At 39.4% G+C, this 17,294-nt stretch overlaps 1 protein-coding gene across 2 annotated transcripts in view; it reads left to right on the plus strand.

The window, feature by feature from the left end:
• Positions 1-17,294, plus strand: part of LOC119582578 (sodium- and chloride-dependent GABA transporter ine-like) — a 127,265-nt gene that overhangs the window by 72,268 nt on the left and 37,703 nt on the right. Inside the window, exon 1 of one of the 2 annotated variants that reach the window (XM_037930944.1) lies at positions 16,598-16,651. The exons of the other annotated variant lie outside the window; for it this stretch is intronic. The gene's annotated coding sequence lies outside the window, so the exon portion shown is untranslated. Of the gene's footprint in view, positions 1-16,597; positions 16,652-17,294 lie in introns of those variants that run through there. 2 annotated transcript variants of the gene reach the window in all.

The raw sequence follows: 17,294 nt of genomic DNA on the forward strand, positions 1-17,294 counted from the left end.
GAAGTGCTTGACTAAAAGAGAAAGTAGTGTAACCCACAGAGTCGTTGAATCGAGTCTTCATCGGTTGCATTGCACGGAAGTGCAACTTTTAACCTCTTGCACGTCAACCGAAGGCGTCGGCAAAATGCATGCGATTGGAAGGTAATTTGTCGCTATAATGACTTTCGTTTGGCCTTAATTAGCGGGGTGATTCACCTGATGTGATTAAGCAGGCCTGATAAAGGGTTGCTACATAGGTTGTGATGGAACGATTGGCTTGGCGGAATTGAAGGGTACGCCGCTCGTCTCGCGGCTCGCTCGTTTTCGCCTTTCTCTCTCCTCTTCTGTTATTAATGTCGTTCTTATTACATTTTCCTCGGTTGGCTATTTATGAGCTTCTTGTGCCCCCAATCCTCAATTTTACTCAAACGTACATATACATATATAGCCACGGTCCACGCATTTGCACATGAGAGGCAGCGCATTCCGCTCGTGCTCACAGGTGCGGCGCAGGTTTTCGAGGCGTTTCACCATGAGCTTCATGAATCGTAAGTCACTTAGCGTCATTGATTTCCAATGGTGATAAGAGTGTTTTATGTCTCTTAAGGTGCGGCCGAGAGGGTGTCACACGAGTTACACCAAAATGAACTGATTAAATAACACCTTTTATCATGTCAGATAGTATCTGGTCGGTGGATTATTTCATTCTGAGAAGGTGGCATTTTCTTGATATTTTTTTTTTCAGGAAGCCTTATCTTCTTCCTGTTGACAGTTGTCACCTGCCATAAGGTAGCGAACAACTCGAGAGAAAAAAAACGGGAAAAAATATAAATAACAATAGAGAAAGGGGAGCAAAAAGTACGTCAGAAACAATGAAAGAAAGAGGAGCGAAAAGAACGGAAGAAAATAGAAGTGAAATAGGATGAAAGTGGAGGGGAAAATGAGAAAGAAATTCGCAAGTGTCAAGAAGGAAAACAAAGACAAACAACGAAATTGCTGGAGGGCAAAGTTGTAGTCAACCTATGGAATTTGCATCCTACAAACTCTACATGTGGAATAGGGCCTCGGCATTACCTCTGGGCAATTGGTAACAGGTTTGGCAGAGCGCTTAAGGTAATGGTAGCCTTGGGCTGGGTAATTTTAGGGTACATGAACCACTGCTTGTACTTAGAGGGAGAACGCGCGAAACGATCACCTATTGCCCGCTGTCTCGCACACTGTCGTATCTACAAACTCAGATGCATTGACAATTAATTGGCGAGGAATGCTTGACTTTATTCATTATTAGTAGTTTTCTTTTTGCGCGAGCAGTAGTAAATGCGGTGGATTGAAGACAATTAAAGTAGATTTGTCCCCAGTCGAGACTAATAATGCATGGACTTCAAATAATAGTATCCAACAGTCCTTTTTGGTATATACAACTGTATACCTGCCATAATGTTTTGTTTTTTTATTGTTGTAAGCATTCCTAAGTTCGATAGTTTGATGAGTTCTTTATAACAGGGTGACGGGTTTTTGGTCATTGTTCATTATGACGAGGTTCCAAGGTATAGAGATAAGTTATGTTGAAATTACTTTTACCACTAATTTTGAAAATAGAAAATGAAAAGTAAAACACGTATTTTTATATATGAAAAGTATATGTCGTATAAACAAATTACACATACACGTATACGCCTACGGTATATTTATGCATATAAGCAGTATATATATATGTATATATATATATATATATATATATATATATATATATATATATATATATATATATATATATATATATATATATGTATATGTATATATAAACATATACTGTACGTATACATAAACCCAGAAAGCATGTCTCTTGCACTCTCCCGCTAGACACCATTCGTTTGGAATAAGCCTAGGAATTTAAATGATTTTGAAGAACCACCTGTGATGTTCGTTGCAGTTGTGCCACGTGTCAAATTACGCAGCAGTTTAGTATTCATTTTATAGGCTGATATATGTGCCTTTTTCGTAGAGAAAGTTGTTTTACATGATTATGAGTATTGCATTTTTGTATGTTTTATTTGTTATTTGCAGTTAATCTGTTTATAAGCAGTGGAGGATATATGATTTATCGTCTTACAAAAGCGTAACTTTATAACAACCAATGCCGACGTCATTCTCACCAGCAACTAGCGAGGTTATTTTCAGGCTATTTCTGTCATAATAGATGATTTTGCTTACTACTGTACCCTCGCACTCGGAGACAGCAGAGCCCTCTAATGGGTAGATGAACCGGCGATCAGCTGACATTTGCTAGTAGATTTGCTTTGCTCTCTTTGCGTCATGGGTAGAATGGTGAAGATGTTAAAGTAATATTTGTGTGACACGGGATGGCAGGCGAATAAAAGTGAAAGGTTGATGTATACAAATATATATATATATTTTTTTTTTATCTTTTATTTGCTTATTTTTAAATCTATTTTCTTTTTATTTCTTCTTTTTTCCTTCGTGTCCCCTGCTATTATGTTGAGCCACATGTTGCAAGAAGAGTTAATGAGCAGCTTGGCTTCCGGGGTTAATGAATGATTGGCTGGCATTATCCTTTTAATTAACGAGATGGAATGCCGGTTTGTGAGTAAACCGGCCAAAGGTATGAATGGAAAAAGGCGCTTGCTGTGTTGGATTCAATTAGGTTAGGATCTTCTTTTTTTTTCCTTTTTAAGACTTAGGGAGATATTGGTGAGAATTGATAGGTTGCTTTTTATAACCGACGAGAACTTTAACTGATGCTTATAATTGATTGTTGAATCTGACCGACTCGTGGTAGAGAAAAAGTAAACCGACTGAGTGAATGTACAGATGACTGTGTCGGGGAAACGTATCTTTTACAGGATGCGTTGTGTAAATCCGGCATCACTGAGTCATTGGAAGACCAAACGGAAGTGACGGTTATCTGATAACGTAAGTGGAAGAGGCTTATTTATTCAATTTTATTTTCTCATTTTCGATATTGTTATAAACGGAGGAGAAATGAAGGGTGTGCTGTATAATTAATACAGATTATATTATTAGAGAAGAAGGTATTAGAATACAACGGATCCTTAGAAACGGCTCTGGTTGACTTATTGAGTGCCCAAAGCCGAAAAAAATTCCACTGTAGAAGCGGGCAGAAGTCGACATGTGCGCGTTTAGTTGTTTTTCTCTCTTACAGCGACATCTGATCCACACCTTTTACAATGTCCAGTCCTAAACAAAAACGAAAAACCTAGCGACACAGAGGCCCACCTGACCAGCGTCCCGACAGCCAGAGTGAATGCGTAAATCAAGGTCAGCGCAGATTCCTCCCGTGGAAAGTTCCTCCTTCGCTAACCTGGCTCGGGAATCGACCACCAATTTGGCAGGATTCCCCCGGGTGGAGTTTCAGAAGATTGGGGCGACGAGGCAAAGTGGCTGCTGTCCTTCTCTTGCCATGTTGCATTTCTTTTTCCTTCTCTTTTCTCTTCTTTTCTTTTCTAATCCTTTCTTTTCTTTGGCATTGTGAGTGGAGTGATAAGGGTTATCGTGCAGAGACCAGTGTTTGGCGGTGTGGTTAGATCCAGCCTCAGGGGAGTGTAATGGGTTGAGTGACCCGATTTTTTCTGTTTCATTTTTTTCTCTCTCTCCCTCCCGTAGCCTCCTTGGCTGTCACTCTCAATGCCGTTCGCTCTCTCTCTCTCCTTTCCTTTCTCTCGGTGTCCTATTTCTACTTCTTTATCCTCGAGCTCAGTGTCATTTTGCTGTCTGTCCTCTTTTTTTCTCTCTGCTTTCTCTCCCTCTCTCCTCTTTCATTTTTCTCTCTTTCCGCTTTCTCTTTTCTATTCCTTCTCTTTTCGTCTTATGTTTTTTGTTCTCTCATTCTTCTCATTCTCTCTCTCTCTCTCTCTCTCTCTCTCTCCTCCCCTTCTCTCTTCCTCCCTCCCCCTTCCTCTCTCTCTCTCCCTCCCCCTTCCTCTCTCTCTCTCTCTCTCTCTCTCTTCTCTCTCTCTCTCTCTCTCTCTCTGGCGTTGTAAGCACTTCATTCAGTGTGCTTGCCATCCTCAGGTACATGTGTTAACATCTATATATGTCATACCTCTACCCCAGGTTTATTGTTATATGTTGAAATACATGTGGCCTGACAGATTTCTTAAGGGGAGGATAACGATGATCTGTGTTGTCTCATCCTTTTGAAATGCAACCGTTTATCTCAATAAAGATGTCAAAAGTTATAAAGTCACTCTCGACTTGAGCTCTTTCAACCAATCTCACTCATATCTTAATCCTTTTTCGCCCACCCACCCTTTCGCCTTCCATACCATAACTGAGAAGACCCCATAACTCGAAACTACTAATTAAAGAAAAGAAAAAAAAATATGGAAGAGAAAAAAAAGCGCCAATCCCAAATCACATGAGCAGCTGGAGTATATAGAATGAAAGATGAAAAAAAAAATTTGTTCGGCATGCAACTCGACCTCCAGCGTAAAGTCACGTTCCTCGTCGCAATGTTGACAAAACTCGGGTCTCGAACGGTCGCGCGGGACAAACGGGAAGTGGGAGGGGGCGCGAGGTGTCTGTCTCCGTCACGCGATGGCTGTGCCTTGTTCAGGTGATTGGGAAAACTTGATAGAGAGCTGGGAGAGAAAAAAAAGATGTTGAGATTGAAATCAGGAGTATTGAGAGACGTTGAAAGGAAATTAAGTAAAAAATGCTTAATAGGGAGATCTGGGAGAGGAAATGGAATCATGAGTGGTGAGAGATGTTGAAAGGAAATTAAGTAAAAAAGCTAAACGAGAGAGGAAAGAGGATGTGGAGGGGAAGTTTGGATTGCTGAGAGGTGTTAAAGATGGAATGAAATTTAATAGGATGATGTTAGGAGTGTTCAGATGTGGAGAAAAACAGGAAAAAGTGATGCTTGGAGTATTAATTTGTATGAGAGGAAAAAAAAAAACAGGAAAATAAATATATAAGAATGAGATTGCAATGGAGAAGGGTTACACGAAACGACGACAAAAAAACATACAAAAAAGAAAAAGGAGTGAGCAAAAGGAAAACATACAACACGAAAGAATAGCGAGGGAAGAAACAAAGGTAGAGAAAGAAGGAGAGACTATTGTCTTGCAATTATTTGTTCACAAGCGTTTTTCCTCGTGTGTGTTTGTTCGTTCCTCCCTCGGCCGCTTTTGGTCGCTGTGTTTTGTTCGTTTCACATTTTGTGTGTGAGAGAGAGAGAGAGAGAGAGAGAGAGAGAGAGAGAGAATGTCTGTATATATAAGATAATTTTTAGCTCATCTTTCAAAGGCTGCCAAATTCACCTGATTATTGTCTTTTCCATTATTGCTTTTTACTTTAGGTTTTATTATGATGATGAATATTATGATATTTAGTTGATTTTGCTTCTGTTTTCTCCATTTTTGTTTACAAGGTGTTGACTATGAATGTAGGAATCAAATATGGAAAGGATAATGATGAAGATCAGGATGTTGATTAAAATAATGTTAATGATATTGATAATGATAATCATAAAACTAAAGATAATAATGATAATAATAATGATAGCAGTAATGACGATAATGATAATAATAATTATTATATGATAAGCATAGAAGTGGATAATGATGATGACAATGATAATAATAATTGGGATAATGATAATAGTAAAGCTTATAATTATCATATGATCATCGTTTTTATTATTATTATTATTGATACCATTATTACCATTATTACTTATCATTTTCACCAATTGATGAGGTATTATAAACAGAAAGATTGGAATGCATGGAGAAATTATATGTAATTATTTAATTTAAGAATGTTTAATGTGTAAATGTTTCCGCTTGTTAATGGATTTGTTTTATTGCTGTGTTCAGTAGTAGCCAAATGAAAGTCCTTCGAAAAAGAGGACGCGCGCGCGCGCGCGCGCACACACACACACACACACACACACACACACACACACACACACACACACACACACACACACACACACACACACACACACACACACACACACACACACAAAGTCTATTTTGTCGCATTTCCGAAACACCGATACAATTTTATACGTGTTTGCCCTTTACGCGTATATTATTGAACCTGTAGAAACTTTTTTAAAATTCTATTTTAAAGGGGCATAAAATGTTTGTGACTTTTTCAAAGCACATCAAATGCAAATGTTTATTCGATATGGGCAAAATTAGAAGTCAATCACGACGGTCGCTGGAACGATATGGTAAGAATTTCCAACGTCATATAATTTCGGCGGGATGAATGTCTTCGAAATCCTGTATCTCTATGATGCTGTGTATCTTGATTTGTTGTTATTATTCAATCAGTGTGATAAGCAAAATGCTCATTCGCGATGGATATGACAAGTTGCAAAACCTCATGCAACTTCCCCTTCTCATATAAAGAACAATGTATGTAAAAAAAAAAATTGACTGAATCTGAGACATACATTTGAAAGTTTCCACAACCTTGCGAAGCGAAAAGTGGTGTGTAAAAAACAATATATGTTGCAGAGTAGTCAGGTATTTTTACCATTTTATTTGAAGCATCCACAATGTTTTGCTTGCAATCAAATATACCTGCACACTAAGTATTTTAATGGTTTTCTATTGACTTAATATGTGAAATTAAGATTTTTTTTTTTTAAACCTTGTATTAGCAGTACAAACTTCGATTCTATCGTGTTTTGTAGCGACCATGATACATGAAATGTATCAGTGTTAAGGGTTTCATGATGCTACAAAAAAGCCTAAAATAACTGACACACATACATGGAAGATTATGGAAATTAGAACACCTAGGGGAGTGAAAGACAAATTCCTCGAATGGATGGAAGACTTTCTTAATGAAAGACAAATGCACCGTAATTAGAGGGAAGCACTCTATATGGCGACGAGTAATTAACGGAGTGCCTCAAGGATCTGTCTTGGTGCCGAATTATGTTTACTATTTTCATAAGTGACTTAGGATCAAACATAAAGTAGTTATATGAATGTTTGCAGACGACGCGAAATTTTTAAAAATTTAAAAAACGATGTCTCATGCCAATGCCTCCATAGTGACATCGAGAACTTATTAATTTGGAGTTGTACATGGAAAGTGGAATTTAACAAATAAATGTCAAGTAGTCAGGTTCGGAGAAAGTAAAAATCGTCCGCTATTCCAGTACAAGGTAGAAGACATAATATTGAACCAAGCAGACAAAGAAAAAAATCTTGGAATAGTCATAAACAGGAACCTAAGCCCAGATGTACATATAAATGACAAGGTTCATAAAATGCTAGGGCTGATTGCCAACATGAAGAGACCATTCGTGTATGTGGACGATGATATGGTAAAGATCATTACAGCCATTGTAAGACCTTGTCTAGAGTACGGTGCAGCCACAAGATGGGCACCTACTCTAAGAAATATGAGCTACGAAAAAGGACTACTGAAAATAGGTCTTATAATTTTGGAGGAAAGAAGAAAAAGAGGTGACTTGATAATGATGTTCAACTATATTACAGGAAGGGTGAAGCTGATGGTTAAGATGACTTTATAATTTTGAACACAAGAAGGACGAGAGGACACAGCAAAAAGTTGAAAGTAAAAAGAGACGAGAAAAATGTCAAGAATTTCAGTTCCAGAAAAAAAATATTGAAACTTGGAACAATCCTTCAAATAACGTTGTGTTTGCAAAAAATGTGCATCAATTTGAAAAGTTATATGGTAATTTATATATAGCAGACGAGACCATCTGAGTTTGGCTTTCTCTCGTATTGAAACAACTAGGTAAGAACACTCTCTCTCTCTCTCTCTCTCTCTCTCCTTGCTCTCTCTCTCTCTCTCGCTCTCTCTCTCGCTCTCTCTCTCGCTCTCTCTCTCTCGCTCTCTCTCTCTCTCTCTCTCTCTCTCTCTCTCTCTCTCTCTCTCTCTCTCTCCCTCCTCTCCTCTCCTCTCCTCTCTCTCCTCTCTCTCTCTCTCTCTCTCTCTCTCTCACACACACACACACATATGCACACACTAAAGGAAACAAACAAACAAAAACAAATAGACAAACTCACGCACTGTGATAGTTCTCTTTCGTTTGCATTATTTACCGATGTGTATCGTTAGTGGCTTGTATAAAATATGTAAATGACATGTATATTGTATGAGGTCTTGGTTGGACTGTAATACTTTAGTTATCCGCCGGCATATGAAGAAAACGAGAGCATTTATTTTTATAGAAAACGGGTTTTATTTTAAGGCTAACTGATCTAAAATATAATAAAGTCATTGGAATACCGTGTCAAACTTTTTCTTTATTCTTGTATTGATAGTTCATGCCTTTAGCAACAAGAATACATTTCTGATGCCAAAATATATGTAAATGGGTATATATTTAAAGTAGACTATCCTAGTTAGATATGTTTTGACAGCAGTAGAACATGTTTGTTTTATACTAGGGGTGAAGTTTCGAAGTTTGATAGTGAAGAAATAATTTATCATTAAATCAAATAAGCTGTAGGAATGAAAAACAATTCATTCAAATTCTTATATCCTCACAGCATTCTTTTTACTCTAACGTAGAGATACGGAATTGGATTCTTATCTTCCCCGGTTGCATTTCATGATTATTATTATTATTATTATTATTATTATTATTATTTATTTATTTATTTATTTACAATAGCAGGTCTTAAACAGTTGCATTTATATTGTCACTGCGGAATGATGATGGCGTACCTTTATTATCTATATATATTACGTTTATATATAAATCACGTAAATAGTTATGTAATAGCACCCATAATCATGCTTCTCGAAATTTTTAGTGCACAAGACATATTATCTCTCCCAAAATTAAATATGGTTCTTGAAAATTACTACAGCTTACATTGTGTGCCCTTATGAAAATGTTGGCAATTATGGAGGCCCTCAAATGACAGCCTCAGCCAAAGTAATAATCACCAACAGGCCACTCCGCCACCGAGCGTGACCTGACAAACGTAAGAACCAATTGAAGAGGTTCCACTGTGCTTTTGTTTGGTAATGTTCATCAAGAAAGCAGATATTGAATGGAATCCAGTTACTTAGAAATGTCTTCACGCCTTATATTGTGTATTTGATTGGAAGAATGCATTACCTTGGGATTTCATTTGTTGTAGATTATGCTTCTTTATTGTTTTTTTTTTTTTGATGTGTTAGGGGCGCTTTCAAGGCAGTATGAATATCGTTTTCTTTGTTAACATGTCAGTCTAAAGTTGTATTAGAGGGGAGACTAGTGGGAGAAAGAACGGGAAACTGTGACTTGTTACTAGTGATTTCCCGATTAAATTAAGGAAGGTTTACGGACGACTACCAATGATAACATATTCATTGCCCTCACCTTACTTAATTCTTTGATTTGGTCCCAGATTTATTACTAATGAAGTTTATACTTAGTTATTTGTTAGTATATTATTTTTATCCTTATTATTGCTATTATTGTTATTGCTGTTGTTATAATTATTATAACATATTATTGCTATTATTATTATTGCCATTGTTATGATTATAATAACACAATAGTTATTATTATTGTTATTGTCAAGGTGCGTCGCTCTCGGTAACAATTACCGATTATTTTTTACTATTATAGTATTATTGTTATTATTAATATCTTCATTATCATTTTCCTTACCATTATTATTATTATTATTTATTATTATTATTTTATTATTATTATTATTATTATTATTATTATTTTTTATTATTATTATTATTGTTATATTATTATTATTATATATTATTATTATTATTATTGTTTGTTTTTTTTTGTCATTTTCATAGTGATTTTCATTTTTATTGTTATTGTTGTTTTTGTTATTAACACTCGTTATTATTCATTTATTCACTATTATTATTATTATTATTATTATTATTATTATTATTATTGTGTTATTCTTATTATGATAGATACTTTATTACTGGTAAAAAAAAATACAATTTTCATTGCTGTTAATATCATTATAAGTAGCAACAAACGAATTCTGTTGCCATTACCTTCGTTGTTATTATTATTGTGAAGGTTTCGGTTCCCCTATTGTTAGCAGAAACATTATTATTAGTATTAATTTAATAATTATAATTAACATAATTATAATTGGAAACATTGTAATTATTACATATTTTGTTCTTATTGTTCTATGACTACTATTACTATTACGACTACCACCAACACCAACTACACCGTCACCATTATCTCTACCAGTGTTACTACTGCTGTTACTATTGCTGAAGCTGCTGCTACTGCTTTAACCACTTCTATTTCCTCTTATACTGCTACTACTACAACAATAAGCTACTACTACTATTACTGTTACTACCACCAATACCAACACTAACACCAACTCCGTCACTATAAACATCTCTACTCGTGTTACTAGTGCTACTAATACCACTTCTACTGCTACTACTACTAGTAGTACCACCATTTCTACTACTGCTACTACTACTACCATTTCTGCTACTACTACTTCTTTTGCTGCTCCTACTCATGCTTCTACCACTGCTACAACTACAATAACAACTATATCTACAACTACAACTACTACTGCTGCTGCTGCTACTTTTGTCATTGTTATTATTATTATTGGTGTTGTAGTTGTCATTTTTATCGTTGTTATTATCATTATTGAAGTATTAATAGTTATTCTTGCCCTTTCCTCTATGACTGGTCATGTTGTTACGACCATTTTGTTATTTTGTTTATTTTTGATGATCATTATTGACATGTTAATGATTTTGTGATCAAAACTAATGTTTAATCTGCATTTCTCTTCTGCAGGTGCGTGTCTGATGTTCCCTTGGTTCTTGATGGTACGTGTCATGGTGAGTACAGAATATATATACAAATATATAGCTTTCATTCATTATTTTGATGTGCGTTGTCATTCATATGTGACAGTGTGTCCCCGGGTACATCAATCACGGTTATGTGTGTTTGTGGAGCTCATTGTATCTGTTTCGGATGTAATCAATGTCCAATATGTGTTGTGGTGTGTCAAAATATAAATATGTACACATAATGAGAAACTGTTTATGTGAGTTGCTTCTCTAACCATTTGGGTCGTCGGAGGTCTTCAGGATGTTGGCATAATTTGGTGCGGACGTAATTTGAAGTTGGCATAATGAGGTTGTTGTGTGTTCGCTGGTTCGGAAATATTTGCTGTTGTTATTCCCGATGATTGTGTGTGTGTGTGTGTGTTTATGTGTGTGCGCGCGCGCGTGCGTGCGTGCGTGTGTGTGTGCGCGCGGCTGCGTCGAAGGAGATCTGTTATCGGGACACGAGTACTTCTCTCAAGGACAGATGAAGAAAATAGTGATTTTGCTAGCTTGATCCTTTTACATGAGCTCTGGTTGTGTTAATATATTAAAGAACTGAACTTTATGAGACGGTCGATTTAGGGCTTCTGCTGACGCACGCCGACGAAGCCTTGATCGAGGCGAGAGGCAGTGAGAGTTGTACAGGTTGTAGAGAAGCTACTTGTCTCGCTTATCTTTGAAAAATCAAATCGAGAAGGACAAAAAATGCCTTTGTTCTTTTGTTTTCCGCGTGTGTGTTCTTATCCTTTTCTTTTTCTTTATTCATTTTGCACTTTTCCTCTTTCTTTTTCCATTTTTTCCTCCTCCTTCTTTTTGTCTTTCTCCTCCTCTTCCTCCTCCTTATTTTTCCTCCTCCTCCTCCTCCTTATTTTTCCTCCTCCTCCTCCTCCTCCTCCTCCTCCTCCTCCTCCTCCTTATTTTTCCTCTTCTTCCTCCTCCCCTCCTCCTCCTCCTCCTCCTCCTCCTCCTCCTCCTCCTCCTCCTCCTCCTCCTCCTCCTCCTCCTCCTCCTCCTCCTCCTTCCTCCTTTTCCTCCTCCTCCTCCTCCTCCTCCTCCTCCTCCTCCTCCTCGCCCCCATCCTGTTCCTTCTGAACAGACAAAACTCCGTGGGACAAAGCAAAGTTCTCACGGCTTCAATTAAGTTGTCAAAGAGACTCGGCTCCGCCCTTCTCATCCTACGCCCACCTCCGCCCGTGCCAGCTGGGCGGTGCGGGTGGAATGTTCTTTGAGATATTCATCTGTCTGTCTGTCTGTTTCTGCCTGATTCTTATCGCTGTATTTGTGGCGTTGCTACTTGTTGTACAGTAAAATATAACACAATTTGAAAGCACAATGATTGCAGGGAGGCTGACGAAAATTCCTTTTATGAATGGGGTTCGTGCAATTATTCTGAGAATACCCATAATTCATAATATTTCTAACGATAATGTTAAACGATCGTTGCACATAAAAAAAAGGAAATAGATAAGTTGATAGATAATTTCTACCGACACTAACCAGTATATAAGGAAGAAGCGAACATCCTACGCCTTTATGCAGGTGGTTCCTGGTCTTCATTTTCTGACCCTCCGCATCAATATTTCCCTTCGCTATAAGCCTAACTGACCCGCGCGTCCCCCGTCCAGTCTCATGGGATCATGGCAGAGGGGGCGAGGTCGGAGTGCCGAGGAACCTGGGGGTGGGGTGGGTGGGGGGTCATTGTTTTTATTTATTAATTTTTCTTTGTATCATCTCTTATTTGTTTTTGTTTTTTTATTTGTTTTTTATTTCTTTCTGTATAGCAACTATAACGTATGGAGAGGGTCCAAATCTTTCTCTCTGTATATCTCTGTATATCATCATCCTCTTTCTCCTCTTCTCGTACTCCTACATTTTATCCCTCTCCTCCTCTCCCTCCTCCTCCTCCTTCTCTTCCTCTTCCTCCCTCCTCTCCTCCCCCTCCCTCCTCCGTTTTCTCCTCCCCCTTCTCTTCTTTCTTCTCCCCTCCTCCTCTTCCTCCTCCCCTCCCCTCCTCTTCCTCTTCCTCCTCCTTCCTCCCCTCTCCCTCCTCCTCCTCCCTTCTCCCTCCTCCTCCCTCCTCCTCCCTCCTCCTCCTCCTCTTCCTCTTCCTCATTTTAATCCTCCTCTCCTTCCCCATTTTAATCCTCCTCTCCTTCCCCCTCCTCCTTTCATTCTTCCCCGCAACACGGTGACCTCGCGCTTATTGCCACGTCATCACAATACGTTCTTGCGTAACTTTTATCTTTTCCCATCAACTCATCGGCTCTAGGACCCCACCTGCCTTCCATTCCCCTCCCCCCCTCCATTCCTTCTCTCCTCCCCTCCCCTCCCCTCCCTTCCCCTCGCTCCCCTTCACTCCCTCCCCTCCCCTCCCCTCGCTCCCCTTCACTCTCTCCCCTCCCTCCCTCCCTCCTCTTCCCTTCTCTCCTCTCGCTCCCTTTCCCTCCCTTACCTCTCCCTCTCCTCCCCTCCCCTCCCCTTCCCTCCCCTCCCTTCCCCTCCCCTCCCCTTCCCTCCCTCGTTCCATTGCAGGTCCCGAAGACGGCCAGGATCAAACATTATGCAAGGGCCTCTGTTAACGCTTGGCCCGTTGTGCTTGGTCCTGTCGCTTTCTCTCCTCTTCTTCCTCCAGCCTACCCTCCTCTTTGCTCCCTCCTTCCACCTTCCTTATTTCCCCCTTTTTAATTCTATACTCGTCTTTTCCTCCTCTCATTGCCTCAATTTTCTTCTTTTCTCCTTTTCCTTGCCTTTTCTCTTTGTTTTATTACTTCCTCTTTGCCGTCTTTTCTACTCTTCCTCCTTACGCTTAGATGAAGATCCACAGATGTCTGATGACTCTTTAGCCCGGCTTTATTTTCTTTCAAGGGTGTATTTCGATATGCGTTTCTTCAAGAGACAATTTATACAGTTTGATGCGAGATGGTGAATTGTGTAGTCATCACTTCTCTTTAGGATATTTTGTGTAAAGTTTTCTGGTATTAGGTAATTATTTATTTTCAAGAAGGCCAATACCTTCCGGTTTGGTTTATGTAAGTAATGCCCTTTTCTGCTAGGTTATGATTGCATTCATTTGTAACGGAAATAATACTTTTCGCGTGTCATTATAAATGTGTTCTTCAATGTTATGATTTCCGTTCCCGCTATCACTTTTATACATAACGCGGTTTGAGTCGATTGTCGTAATGAACACTCTCTGTCTCTCCTTCCTGCCATTATTCTCTTCACAGTGTAAATATAGGCATGCCTTGAGTGCGTTCAGGTGTCGTCCTCCTCACCTTCTTCCCATTGCGTTTTCTTTTTCGCCCCCTCCTGCAGCTTTTCATTTCGTAAAATTGTTTTGCAACCTTCTCCTCCTCTTCCCTTAGCCCCCACCCCCTTCCCTTTGAGGCTATGGGTATTCTTGTAGAGTGGGATTAGAGTGTTTGTTCGAATGTGGCTTTTGTCAGCGAATCCCTCGTCGTCATGGTCTGAATTGCTGACGTCGCTGACGTCGCGCGGGGAAGAAGGGCCCGTTAGAAACAAAAGGCGTATTTTTTCTTCTTCTCAAGTTGAATTTATTTTGTTTGTTATTGACATTGTTACTGCCTGGGACTTGTTTTTGTTTTTGTTATGGATATACAATGATCATTAATAGTTTTATTAGTATTAGTACTATATTTTGATATTCGTGATAACAGTGATATTAATGATATTTTTTTTATATATTTGATATTGAAGATGCCTGAGCTTTAAATCCGTCATCTGCTTCTCTTGCAGATCAGCCTTTAAACGTGTAAATACTCTGCTACTGTGACCAAATATGTGCGAAATATGCAATTGATATATTTTCAGTCACAAATCAGCATGCATGTTAGCATGCATGCTGATGTGACTGCAAATATATCATTTGCATTTATCGCACATTTTTGGTCACATGATTTTAAGATTTGTTAACCCTCATTCTCTTTCTCTCTCTCTCTCCCTCCCTCCCTCCCTCCCTCCCTCCCTCCCTCCCTCCCCTCTCTCTCTCTCTCTCTCTCTCTCTCTCTCTCTCTCTCTCTCTCTCTCTCTCTCTCTCTCTCTCTCTCTCCTCTCTCCTCTCTGTATGTCTCCCATTCTCTCTCTCTCTCTCCCTCTCCCTCTACCTCTCTCTCTCTCTCCTTCTCTCTCTCTCTCTCTCTCTCCTCTCTCTCCCTCTCTCTCCCTCTCTCTCCCCCTCTCCTCCCCCCTCCCCCCCCTCTCTCTCTCCCCCCTCCCCCCTCTCTCTCCCCCCCCCCCCTCTCTCTCTCTCTCTCTCTCTCTCTCTCTCGTATTCATCGAGTAATTTTACAATGTTACCAAGCCCCCCCCCCCACCTTTGTCCTCCCTAAGCATTCCTCGCAGGCCCCGTCCTGTTCAGGCTTACTATTGAGAATCATTCAACCCTAGCTTCTCCCCCAATGCTGACATACACCGGAAGCAGCATCCTGTAGAAAACTTCCTGGGGTGTAGCATCAGACCCTTGGGAACAGCAGTCGCTTTTCTCTCCTCCCACGCCGTCGTTTATTATATGTTATTGTAACGTCATCTTATGTTGTTCCAGTATTCTGTTGCTAGAAGGGAAAATCATGTTTGAGAAAATTGTGTGTACTGGAAAAAATGCCAACGTATTTTAGAAGATACTATTGTGTAAAGAAAATTAGCTTCTTGGTAGGATGAGATGACAGCACCAAGTCAACATGAAGGTAATAAAACCGTTAAGATGCGAAATTCGTTTCCGATTTTGGAGACGTTCATGCAAAAGAAAATTCCGTATTACTTTTATGTCTAGGTTTAACCCGCTTGCTATAGATGTTTGTCACTCGTTGCTGCGTCTTTCGGTTTTCCTTTTTTTCTTGGAAGAGCGGGTGAGGCATTAATCTCTCTCGCTCTCTCCTTTGTGTGTGTGTGTGTGTGTGTGTGTGTGCATTTATATGTTTATTTTTTTTTTTTTTTTTAAACCAGCGGAAGTAATCGAAACCGTTCGCAGAATGGAATGTAACTGAGGGATTTATTCGTGTCGTTAGAGGAGGGGGTTGTTTTTAAGGAAACGTGAGTGTGCCTTTGTGGGCAACATCACTGAAGAGTTTTCTGTTATTTTCCCGATTTTTAATATAACTTGGTTTTACTACTGCTACTACCACAACTGATATCACAACGATTACTCCTATTATATTACTACTGCTACAATCGTTATTATTATTAGTAGTAGTAGTACTTGTTATTTTATTAATATCACTTATTATCATTTGTAGTGCTACTTTGATTACTCATTATTGTCCCCACCATCAAAGTTGCTATTTTAGGAGATGTTGCCATAGTACAGGTATTGGTATCTGAGTGCGAGTGTGACGTAAGTTTTTGCGTACATTGTATTCATACTTCTATCTGTGTGTTGGGGCATAGAGGAGTCGTGAGCATGCATCAGACATCTGTTTATTATGTCCCCAAAATGTCTTCGTTATATAAAGGCGAAAAGGAATGTGTTGTTCATATAACTCCCTCTGCAATTGTATAAACTGATAACGTAAATATTGCAAAATGACATGCAAATTGGAAGCCTTGCAAGATTGGAATTATTTCAGTATATTTATAAAGAACAGTATTTGGGTCTGAAAACGAGCTGATCGTGATGATAGACGCTGGCGTGACGCGATCGTGTTGTGTCCAGAATATCAATCACTGTTTTGAAGACCGACCTGTTATGCAATGTTTCTTAGGTTAGAGATATGGATAGAAGACGAGGAGGAAGAGGGGGTGGAGCTAGGACCAGGTTAAGGGTTGGTTGCTCATAGTAAGTTGCGGGGAGCACCTGTTGGTCAGTTCCTGTTGTTACCCGGTGGCGGTGAGGCGTCGAGCGGCAGCGATCGCGCGGGGAGGACCCTTGGCGCTGTGACGGCGGGAGGGGCACCTGGGAGTTTCTTGGGGCTTGGGCTCGGGATGATCACAGTTGGCGAAGTGAGAAAATTAAACAGCACGAGCAGGAGGGCGGCCTTCCTGTTGCATTACAGATGATTTGGATAGTGTGCATTACAGTGGTCTTTGCGAAGGCACCCGTTCGTAAGCAGCTGAAAATGCGACTGAGTATGGCGTGGGTTGCAGCTCGGGCGCAATTTGGTGGGCGCGGGTCAGGCCACGTTACGTCTGCTTTGGGAACGTCCGGCGCCTTACATAACCGAATGTCTAAGCTTACGCAACGGAAGTTGGGTTCCGTTTTCCATGCAGCGAGTTGTCGTGCAGCTTCATAACTTGTGTTTTATTCATAATTGCATTTCGCTTTATATTCTTGTGTATTTATTAAGGTCAAGACTTAAATTAATGATTTCGAAGTTGGTTTTCATATTGTAAATATCCTAATTGGCATCTTTTGTGGAAAATCGTTTCCAGTGAGCAGAAATTGCAGTTTGAGGTGCGCGCTTCGTCAGTGATTTCGAACAATTATATTGGGATTAATCACTTATTATTTATCAAGGAATAATAAGAAGAAA

Source organism: Penaeus monodon, chromosome 16 (genome assembly GCF_015228065.2).
Source record: "Penaeus monodon isolate SGIC_2016 chromosome 16, NSTDA_Pmon_1, whole genome shotgun sequence".
Classification (NCBI taxonomy): Eukaryota; Metazoa; Arthropoda; class Malacostraca; order Decapoda; family Penaeidae; genus Penaeus; species Penaeus monodon.